Below are 12,107 nucleotides of genomic sequence, written 5' to 3'. Positions count from 1 at the left end.
AGATGCTGTCATATGAAGAGAGCGACTGTAAAGAAAACAGGACGCGGACTGACACCGCGGAGGAAGTGAGAGTGTGACTCGTCCACATCCGCCCTCATCAACCAGCTGACCCACTTCTGTTTCTGGATCTAAGGGACGCTGAAGCAGAAACCTCAGCTACAGCTGCGGTCTGACGTCACTCACATGCCTCACCTGTGTGCTCAGGTGTTGTTGTGATGCTGGATGTGGTGAAGATGAAGGAGTCCTGCAGGATCTGCGCCAGAGAGCTCTGCGGCAACCAGCGCCGATGGATCTTCCACCCGGCCACCAAGCTCAACCTGCAGGTGCTGCTGTCCACGTGCTGGGCCGCGAGCTGACCCGGGACGGCCGTGGGGAGGTTTGCTGCTCAAAGTGCGCCTTCATGCTGGACCGCATGTACCGCTTCGACACGGTGATCGCCCGGGTGGAGGTCCCTGTCCCTGGAGCGCCTCCACAAGCTGCTGCTGGAGAAGGACCGGCTGAGGCAGTGTATCGGAGGCCTGTACCGGAAGAACAACGCGGAGGGCGGCTGGGGTGGGGTCGAGGCGGAGGCGGAGGACTCTCCTGTGGTGGATCTGTCAGCGCTGCAGGATGTTGAGATACTCGGACATGATCCAGGATGATCTGGCGTTCTCCGTGTACGAATCATGGGCTGATAAGGAGGACCCCGCCCTGGACCACCACACACCACCACCATTGCACAGCAGCGGACTCCCTCTCAGGCCAGAAGCCGAGGCTGGTGCCGGGGCTGTGCGGCGCTCCGTGGTCAATGATTCAGACTACGAGGCGGTCTGTAAGGTGCCCAGACGGGTGGGGCGCAGGAGCACATCCTGTGGCCCGTCTACCCGCTATTCAACAGCCACTCCAGGGGTGGAGGATGCAGCCAGAACCACCGGCAGCGTCTGAGGCCACAACTGTCACCCTGGAGTCTCCGTCAGCTGGGGATGGAGACGGATAAGACCACGTGTGAGCAGAGGACTCCCAGCCCTACATCATCCGTCGAGTCTCTTGACACAACCGTAGACGCCCTGCCTGCAAACCCACAAAGAGACAGAGGAGGCGGAGCCGGAGGATGCTCCACAAAGACCGGACACTCTTGGGACAAACCCACAAGGAGAGCCTCCTATCAGGGCTCGAGATGATGCTGGGCCTCCTGCGGGGCTGGGAGTACCGGCCGGTGAAGCCTCAACGGGGCAGCAAGCTCCCGGTTCTGGTCAAAGCCAGACTGGAGCAGGGCCACTCTCTGCAGCTGTCTGTCCCACTGAGGTCGCCCTGCAGAGGGGCGGCAGACTGCGAGCTTTACCCCCACCAGACCGTCCCAGAGATCGTCTTCTCGTCCCCCCAGCAGGAGCGGCAGGCGGAGCTGGCAGAGATGGAGGAGGAGTGGATGGACGATTACGTTTCAGTGCGGCCCGTTTCGCTTCCAGCAGGTAGAAGCCACGGATACCGGCCGACCTTTGACCTCAGCTGATCCAGCTGTGTAGATTTCACAGGTCATTTCTGGGCCTTTCCTTTCCTGGCAGCGCCTCATGCACGCACCCTCCACTTCAGAATTCTTCCTTTATAAACAGGAAACACAGACTGGCCTCGACCCAGTGAAACAGGGATAAACTCTGAACATCTGTCTTTCAGCACAGTGATTTAACCCTTTAGCATCACAAAGATTTGTATCTGTTTGAAAACGAGTTAAAGCGAAGGCTCGGAGTTTGACTCCGCCTCTAAACGAGGTCAGGGTTCTCTCTGGATTTTCTGTCTTGCTCGTCTCCTTCACCGCAGACACACTCGCTGCCTTCATTACCCTCTTGGGGGGGAAGCATAGATACCCCTCTTCATCGGTATCCTAGAAACCCATCCATTTAACCACAGAGACAGTCTCTAAGCGCTGGCAGCCGTCGCTCCGTGTGAGGCTCTGTCTCGGTCTGATCCAGCTTCATAACTTCTTTTGTCATGTTAATGTTTGAATGTGGCTCCGCCTGCAGAGAGGAGGAGGCTCTTACAGTCTGCATAATGTGCTGCTGTCAGCGACAAACAAACACCCTCGCTGAACTGTGTGTGCTGTCAGTGTGTGCGATGGCTCAACAAATAGCCTTCCTGTCCTGAGGGTCAGGGCCAAAAAGAAGTAGAGTTCATAAAAATGTCTAAAACTGGCGGATGCATTTTAACCTGCATGTTTGTTGCATGTAATGCAGCAACCAACTCGTCTGTAGTTTAACGCCCACTGAGACCATCCTGTGCTAACAAATCCTCCACATCAAACCAATAGCAGATCGGTCTGTAGTTACCAAAGGAGACATTCAAACACTAAAATCAACAGGAGCAGTGCTAACTGCAGGGCCAAAGGATGGACTGGGCCTAGCAGAGATTATAGTCTGTCTACTTCCTACTTCACATGGGTTCAGTAGCTAGTGGATGAAATGGTGGATAAATGGACGTCTATGCAGAGCGTGCGTTCACCTGCTGATGACAAATACAAATATATTCTAAAAAGACAAATTCAAAGTCAGAAAACTGAAACGTGAGTCAGATCAGAAGAGAGGAGGATTCTGACTCATCTGACTCTTCTCAGAGGAGAAGAAGAGGGAGACAGGACTGAGAGGATGAAGGAGAGAGAGGGGAGAAGAGGGAGACAGGACAGAGAGGATGAAGAGAGAGAGAGAGAGGAGAAGAAGAGGGAGACAGGACAGAGAGGATGAAGTGAGAGAGAGAGAGGAGAAGAAGAGGGAGACAGGACAGAGAGGAGGAAGGAGAGAGAGAGGGGAGGAGAAGAGGAGACAGGACAGAGAGGATGAAGGAGGAGAGAGAGAAGAAGAGGGAGACAGGACAGAGAGGATGAAGGAGAGAGAGGAGAAGAAGAGGGAGGAAGGAGAGAGAGGAGAAGGAGAGAGAGAGAGGAGAAGAAGAGGGAGACAGGACAGAGGGGATGAAGGAGAGAGATAGAAGAAGAGGTGTACAGGACAGAGAGGATGAAGGAGAGAGAGGAGAAGAAGAGGGAGACAGGACAGAGAGGATGAAGGAGAGAGAGAGAGAGAAGAAGAGGGAGACAGGACAGAGAGGTGGAGGTGGTTTCTCCACCTTTAAGGCCTGATAGCTAACGGCTGAAGTAAAGCTGCACTCAGAGATCTGACTGTTCTATGGAGAACATGCGGTTCTGTCAGGTCCTGCAGGGATCATGGAGCTCGTCCATGTAGAGTAGGTTAATCAGCATGTTTAATGTTGTCAAGGTTTTGTTTTGGGACTTTTCATGTTGAGTTTGAAGCAGCTGCAGAAACGGCTGCATGCAGAGCTAATGATGTCTCCGAGCAGAGTGACATCATTACACAACTGCATAAAAAAACAAACAAGGAAGTCAACAACATGCTGCTATGGCAACGGCAGGAGGAAACCAATCCAGCAGCAGGCTGACATCACTTCACACACACAACTGATGTGACGGCTCTCTGTGATTTTTCAGCGGCTGATCGACGAGCAGCAGGGTTCAGCTCAGTCAGTATGAGAGCACAGCAAGGTCAGTGTGTCGGCGAGCTGCAGAAGGCCCCGGACCAGGTCCACTCCCTGCAGGCCAAGATCAGAGAGAGTGAGAGCAGGAACCAGGTACCCATATCGGCCCTCTGTGAATCCAGATCCACACCGTGTGTAGGTTTACACAGAGACTGGATGTGTGTTGGTGTTTGCAGAAACTGCAGGAGCATCTCAGCGAGATGGAGCTGGAGCTGCGGCTGGCCCGAGAGGAAGCCAGCAGCAGGAGAGAAACATCCAGAACATCAGCGCCACTGTGAGCTCCAAGGAGGAAGAGGTAGGAAGAGAGGAGGAGGAAGAGAGAGAGAAGGGGGACAAAAACACAAAAACCCTCAGACTTCAGTGCCCTGTGTGTGTGTGTGTGCAGGCTGCAGAGCTGTTAACCGGGTGATCGAGGAGCAGAATAAGATGCTGTGTTCTCTCAAAGACCTCGCCAACCGCCACCAGCCTGCAGGCAAGCTGCAGGTTCGTGCACACTGACACCGGCTGTCCCAAAGTAAAGCTTCTCTTCAGCTAAAACCTGGTCTGTCTGCCAGGCGTCCGGGGCGGAGACTCTCCGAGGTCAGGGCGAAGGTCCTCTGGCGCTGCAGGCCTCTCTGTTCCAGGCTCAGCTGGAAGCTTCAGGCCGGCCAGCGGGCGCAGCGGCAGGGCAGCAAGAACTCAGGAGGACCTGAGCAGGTCCCTGGAGAGGCTGGAGAAGGACCTGCAGGGGGCGCTGCAGCACAGGAGGGACAGCGAGAAACACAACCAGGTGAGGCAGGACAGTGAGTGTGTGCGAAGCTTGCGTCTTGACTCGTTGTAATTTCCCTGTTGGTGTGTGTGATGCTCAGGAGCTGCAGCTGGTTTTACAGACGGCTCGTTCAGCTCTGCAGGAGAGAGAGGAGCAGCTGAGAGAGGGCGAGCAAGAGACAGAGGGAGAGGGAGAAGAGCGAGAAGACCATCAGAGAGCTGAGGACGTCCCTGCAGACCAAAGAACAGCTGGTGGAGGTCAGACACACAAACGACACAATAAACAAGCTGTAAACAAAACAAAGCTGCAGTTCCACTGACTGCCACTAGCGGGCTCCTGTGTGTGCTGACTCTGTCTGCCTCCATCAGGACTACTCCGAGCTGCTGGAGGATCCAAAGGAGAGGAGAGACTCCCTGCTCCAGAAACTCCGCCAGCGTATACAGGAGAGAGACCGCGCCCTGGAGGTAAACACACACACACACACACAGACACCACACACTCACACACACACTCAGACACACACACACACACACAGACACACACAGACACACACACACACTCAGACACACACACACAGACACACACACTCAGACACACACACAGCCACAACACAACTCAGACCAACACCCACACTCAGACCCAACACAGACACAACACCACACACCCTCCGACACACCACACAGAACACACACACACTCAGACCACACACACACAGACACACACCACACTCAGACACCCAACACAGAACCACCACACACTCAGACACCACACCACAGACACACCACCCCCACACTCAGACACACACATCACACACAGGGACCACCAACACACCACACACACACACACACTCAGACACACACCCACAGACCACCACACCACTCAGCCACACACACACAGACACCACACACCACTCAGACACACACACACACACAGACACACAACACACACACTCAGACCCACCCAGACACCACACACACACTCAGACACACCACCACACCGCACACCACTACACTATCCAGACACCCACACACACACACACACACAGACGAACACCAACACCACACACACACACCAGATCAGACACACAGACACCCCACGACACACACACACACACACACACACAACACAGACACATCGCCTATTTGAGCTCCATGTGTCTCGTCCCCACCAGCGTAGCCGGTGAGTATGAGAAGTTCTGCTGTGGGAGGAGAAAGAGGAGGAGACTCACCGGCTGCAGCTGCTGCTCAGAGAGAAGGAGAGAGACTGGAGAGGCAGCGCGTGGTGCTGGGCTAACAACGAGGAGACCATCACTGTACGAGCACACACACACACACACACCTTTAACTGTTCTTTGCCTGCTCCTGACATTCTGTGTGTGTGTGTGTCAGAGTCTGGAGGTGCTGGTGCGAGGAAGAGTCTGGAGTTGGAGCAGGTGAGTGAGGCTTGGAGGAGCCTCAACAGCAGCAGCAGGGCAGCAGTGAGACCCAGAGCCGCGTCTTGAGGGAGCGGGACGCCATCACGGCCAGCTGCAGGGTGGCGCTGCACACCCGCACCCAGGAGGCGCAGGTACAGAGAGCAGACGGACAGAAAGCAGGTCAGCTGAAACCCAGGAGGGTTCTCATGTCTTCATGTTTGTCTGCAGGATCTGCGCTGCTCGCTGCTGGCTCAGGTCCACTCCGCTCCTAGTGAGGTCCTGGAGGAGCTCAAGGTCCGCCTCCATCTAAAGACCGCCTCTTCCAGGAAGTACTGGCTGACCGTACCATCAGGCCAGGAGCTCAAGAGCAGGTCCAGGATCTGCTCAGAACTATGCAGCAGCAGGTACCAGTACATCCAGGTAGGGCAGAGGAGCAGAGTCCAGACCCGACCAGGAAGTTGTGCAGAGATCTGCTCCACTTTGTGTCCATGCAGGACTCTGCGACGCGGCTCGGACGATGGTGATGACGGAGCAGACGTCCAGGTTCAGGAGCTCCGCAGGCAGCTGAAGCGCAGGGTTGGAGTTAAAGCCTGATTCGGGATCAGCGGAGCTCAGGCGGTGCAGGAGGAGCTGCGTCTGGCTCTGAGGAGGGAGAAGGAGAGCCAGGAGCTGAGCAGGGGTCAGGCTGCCAGGCTGGAGACCCTGAGCAGGACTCTGCATGTGAAGGAGGAGGTCCTCAGGGTCAGTGTGTTCTTATTGAGAACAATGTTAGTGTTGTGTGTGTTTTTTGTAATAATTGATGGTCATTGTGTGTGTTTAGGACTTCCAGAGGCAGATGGTGGATCCTCAGACCTCCCCCTGGTGGAGCGACTGGACGCAGGAGCTCCAGGAGTGAGGGAGAGCCTGGTCCACAGGACGGCCTTCCTGTCAGAGGGCCCCGTTCTGGGCCGTGACCCGGGCCGCCAGCAGGCCGCCCGAGTTTGGAGGTGGGCACCAGAGAAGCATGGGACAGTATCTGTAACAACAGGTGCTCCTGCAGGCAGCAGGGGGCGCCGGTGTGACTCACTGTGGTGGTGGTGGTGGTTGGAGCGCTTTGTACTAACTCATCCTTTAACAGTTTGGTGTAAATACTAACAGATGCTGACGGCTGCTCGCTCGATGTTCCACAAAACACATGCAGATGATCTGACCACTTCACAAGACACAGATCCTCAGTCATTGAAAGATGAACAGGAACATACAACAAAAACATCATCAGGTGTTTGATGACCAAGCAGAGACAGAGGAATGATTACAGTGACAAACACTATAAACCAGTCATTACAATGGTCTTCACTTCAAACATCTTCAGCCTCTTTAAAATGTTTATTTAAAAGCTTCCTTCATGTTTAGTGCAGTATTTGTGACTTTGCACTGGTTTAGCTGCTTTTTATATATAAAGTAAAGTATGGCCTGATAATGCATGAGTGTGAGTAGTGTGTGCTTTCTGGGGGTTTGATGAAAGTGTGCAGCGTCACTCTGATTTCTGTCTGATTGAACATCCTGACGATGAACACGCTGGACCACAGTGAGTATGGAGGATCTGTCCTCTCATAGCACTGAGGAGTGTGTCTGCACAGAGTCGCTGTGAGACGTCCCGTCCACAAGCATCCAGACATGTTTCATAATAAATAATAAAGCTGCAGCTCCTGTATGGAACGTATCTGTGATTTTGAAAAGGTCTTAAAGGTCGGGGAGGAGGTCTCACTCTGATGCACTTTCTGTTAATCAGTGTAACTTCTCTTTACAATCCGATAGCAACCGATTAGTTCGGCAGTTTCTCTTTAAAACGAAGAATATGAATCATCTGAAGCTATAAAACATAAAAACATCATCAGTCCTCCGGGTGGACCCTGTAGGAGTATCGGCTGGTTGTCACTCTCTTCCTGCTCTGTGCACCAGAGAGGTACGTGTATGATGGCCGAAGCCACAGACCGCAGCTCGTCTTCAGGTGATGTGTCCATGTGGTTGGAGGCGTGGCTTCAGGGTGAGCTCCGAGAGAAAGGGGCGTGTGTTTACTTTGAAATCTGACTCTCACTGAGTTTCAAAACCTCCTACCCTACCTTTAAGATTCCATTTTATCCCCTCTCACATGGAAACACACATTGATTCAACACTATACCTCTACACACAAGGAAAGCACAGAGTCCAGTGTGAGAGGACACACACACACACAGCACTGAATGATGTGATCACGTTAAATGAAAACTAAAACCTGCTTGAATACATTTGTTCAATTCTTTTAAAAGGTTTTATGTTTTTATATTAACAAAAGAACGAGGCAGAACAAAGAACAAAGAATGAAAGTAAAGCCTCCCAAACATCAGCTGTGATCACATGACCTACAGCATCAGTACATATCCTCACAGGTAATAGGAACTGATGCTCAGACCTCTAAATATGAGTTTAATGCTCCTGCATCAATCTGCGTGCCTCACTCCGAACATTAACCCTCGCCCCGCCCTCAGTCACACACACACACACAACCACCTGACAAGTAAACACATTTTTAATGTTTGGGTTTTGTGTGTTTATGCAGCCGAACTGAGCTCTGACGATGAAGACGAGGCGAGGATGACCTGAACAGCGAGTACACTGAGAGTGTTGATGAAGAGGAGGCTCAGGTATGCAACAACACCTGATTTCACCACCCTGAGGACAGCTGAGTGTGACGTGTGTCGGTCTGTCTGCACAGAGCTGTGGCGCTGCTGGAAAGTCTCCGTCTCAGGACCTGTTGGTTGACGGCCAGGGCCTGATGGAGGTCAAACAGCTGGTGGAGCAGAAGCGGGTGGTGGAGAGAGAGCTGGGGGAGCTGAAGGTGCAGCTGGAGAAGGCTGGATTCTCCTCACTGTCACAGATGAGGTCAGAAAACTGCTCCAAATACTCAAATGTGGATTACTCCACCACAGAAAGTAGTCCTTAGGAAACATACTGAATATCACGCCTTCAGTTCATTATTTGACCACCAGAGGGCGAGCAGTTCTAACCAGCCACTCGTCCTTCTGTTTAAAGGAAAGCTTTGTTCAGCCTGCAAGCCGAGAACCAAGACCTGAAACTGCAGCTGACTGAAGGGCTGCAGGCGGACAGGAAGCAGAGTGATGCTGAGCAGGAAGAGGAGGAGGAGGAGGAAGAGGATGCTGGATGTGACCATAGAAGGAGAGAAGAAGAGGAGGAGATCTCTGAGCTGTGGGACACCTGGGACGGAGAGCTGTCTCTGTCTCAAACCAGGATCAGTGACGAGCAAAGGAGTCCGAGAGCCGGCGGACCCGAGTTCAGCGGCTCCTCAAAGGTGAGACGACGACAGTGTTTCTGTCAGAAAGGGTCAAGAAGTAGGAAAGCCACTGTAAATGCATCTTCTTCTTCTAACCCAGGACGAAGACGTGTCCAGGATGGCTTCCACGGCCGTCAGCAGGCGGCCTGCGTCCTCTGTGACGTGTGAGAGACGGTTCGTCTGCAGCAGAGGAGCAAGAGCTGCAGGAGCGGCTGTGGTGTCGAGGCCACGGTGCAGGCTCAGGCCGAGCAGCTGAAGGACTACAGGGAGCTGCTGAGTGAGCGACACACATGCATGCACACAGACACACACACAGACACACAACACACACACACCACAGACCACACAGACAGACACACACACAGACACACACACACACACACACACACAGACACACACACAGACACACACCACACACACAGACACACGACACACACACAGACCACACACCACACAGACAGACACACACACAGACACACACACACACACACACCACACACACACACACACAAACACACAGACACACACACACACACACACAGACAGACACACACACAGACACACACCACACACACACACACAGACACACACACACAGACACACAACACACACACAGACAGACACACACACAGACACACACACACACACACAGACAGACACACACACAGACACACACACACACACACAGACACACACACACACGCATATACACAGATAAACACAGCATTTAAATGTCAATGTGTTTTCAAAACTTTGTCCTCTTCTTTTACTTCATCCTCCTCTTCCTCCTCCTCCTCCTCCCTTGGTCTTCTTTTCTCCCTTATCCTCCTCTTCCTCTTCTTCCTCCTCTTCCTCCTCATCCTCCTGCAGCAGAGACAGCTGTGCAGCAGGACAGTAAGCAGATCCAGGTGGACCTGCAGGATCTGGGCTATGAGACCTGCGGCCGCAGTGAAAACGAGGCTGAGAGGGGACACCAGCAGCCCAGGTCGGTCTGAGTCTGTGTGTCTGGAGGACTCTCAGTTTAAACTAATGATGGATGATCTGTAAATATTCAGTGCTTAGATACATATGTGTGGACTTGATAGAAACACCAGGGGGCAGCGCTGACACATGAACACTGGAGTAGACTTGTGATGCAGCTGCTGAACCTGGAGGATCTGACTTCCTGTTTGTTCTCCCTGACAGAGTTCGACGACCTGGAGATGTGCACGTCTCTGGACTGCGGTTCTCAGTGGTGGCCTGCCAGCAGCAGCAGCAGCACCAAAACCACCACCCAGAGCTCCGCTTCTTGGAGACGAAAAGTCCTGTCCCTCCAGCGGCTCGTGGAGGACCTCCGCTCGCAGCTGTCCCGCTCTCAGGGAGTGATCCGTGGGCTGCAGAGCCGCCTCCGCTCCCTCTCCACCTCAAGCGACTGCGGACCCCCACACCTCGCAAGGTCAACTGGTCCTTCCAGGCCTCACAGAGTGGGGCGGAGGATGACGAGGGCTGGCAGTCATCTGACGGAGGGGCTCTGGCCTCACCCCATCACCTCACCCAGACAAGGGGCTGCAGGAGCTGGTGTCCCGTGTGGACGCTCTGGAGGACCAGCTGAGGAAAGGAGGCAAGAAGGCGGAGGATGGGAAGTCTGCCACCTGGCCGGGGTACGAGTCATTTTAACCCTTTGTTACTCCCCCTCCTTCCTCCTGACAGTACATCTGACACGTCGCAGTCTTACACCTCCAGGTTTTAGGTGGTTTGCTGCACATTTGAACCAGATTCTTCATGATTTGAACTGTTAAACCTGCAGCGTCCGAGCCTCACAGCGCCACAGTCTGAGCCTCTCAGCGATTGATCCATCCTCAGTCCATTAATCACTGCAGGCATTAAACACGCTGTCACTCTCCCTCAGCATCAGGCCCTGTTAATCAAGCCTAACGCAGATGTTTTTATGTAAACTCTGCTGCCTGACGGTCTGAAGGGGATTAACTGACACGAGGCAGGAACACGCTGTCCCATTTACTGTGTATGGACAGACTGTATAGCAGCCGTACAGTCAGGCTCAGCTAGAGTCAACACACACGTGTGACAGATCTCCTCCGGCAACATGGACGCCCACACAGAGTCAGAGAGTACAGAGGGTCTGAAGCAAAAACGTTCAGCCTCAGGAGAACCAGGACAGAACCAGAACCTGCTCCATCCAAACACTTTCCTCTTCCTGTCACATGATCAGTCACAGTGTTCTCATTGGTCACCACTCGTCTGTGTGAACAGCTCCATCATGTCTGCAAAACCACACACCACACATGATGCATTCAGGGACCTTTGGGAATTCAAAGTCCAGTGATTCTGACTGATAAACATATAATATGTCTAATAAAACAACCACAAATCAATCAACGCTGTCTGAACTGAGCAAAGACCACATCTCTGTGGGGTCACTGTGATCAGAAGTGTTTCTATTCTGTTTGGAATCATTTTGTTTTCTCTAACACGCTCATCCATCTCGTTTCTGCAGGAAATTCGACACGCTCATCAAGGCTCAGGCCCGAGAGCTGTCCCACCTCCGCCAGCGGCTGCGGGAAGGTCGTGGCGTCTGCAACATCCTCACTCAGCACCTGGGAGACACCACCAAGGCCTTCGAGGAGCTGCTGAGGGCCAACGACATCGACTACTATATGGGCCAGAGCTTCAGGGACCAGCTGGCTCAGAGCGGCGCTCTGGCACAGCGAGTCAGCGCAAAGATCAGCGGAAGTGAGTCATGTGCTTTCATTTGATTAAACCGGGGTGTAATTAGTTAATGACATCAGTGCCCTTTGTTTGTTTTCAGGAGATCACTGTGAGGATCCAGATGAGAAGACGGAGCTGCTCGCCATCCGGTCAGTGCTCATCAGCCGCTTCCTGTTGTGTGTGTTTGTCTGTGGTTACGGGGCGGAGTCGAGTCCTGCGTAATAACAGGCTGCATGTTGGAAGTATTGGTGTGTGTGTTTCCTCGGGGCACAATTATCCGATGATCGGTCTGTAATAATGAGCCGCCTCAATAATGATGGGAGGACGGATGCTGGATGCAGCCAGGACACTGATGAGGTTCCTCAGCTGGCTCCAGTCTGCTCCCTCCAGCGCCTCGTTCACTCAGAGACGCC

At 53.2% G+C, this 12,107-nt stretch overlaps 1 pseudogene; it reads left to right on the top strand.

Annotated features, from left to right (window-relative positions):
• Window positions 1–215: 215 nt before the first annotated feature.
• LOC114434651 (myomegalin-like) lies at window positions 216–11,916 on the top strand (annotated as a pseudogene).
• The last annotated feature ends 191 nt before the right edge of the window (window positions 11,917–12,107 follow it).

The sequence above is a fragment of the Parambassis ranga genome, chromosome 4, assembly GCF_900634625.1.
Source record: "Parambassis ranga chromosome 4, fParRan2.1, whole genome shotgun sequence".
NCBI lineage: Eukaryota > Metazoa > Chordata > Actinopteri > Ambassidae > Parambassis > Parambassis ranga.
The sequence above is the reverse complement of the archived record's forward strand: the minus strand, read 5'-3'. Positions and strand labels throughout refer to the sequence as shown.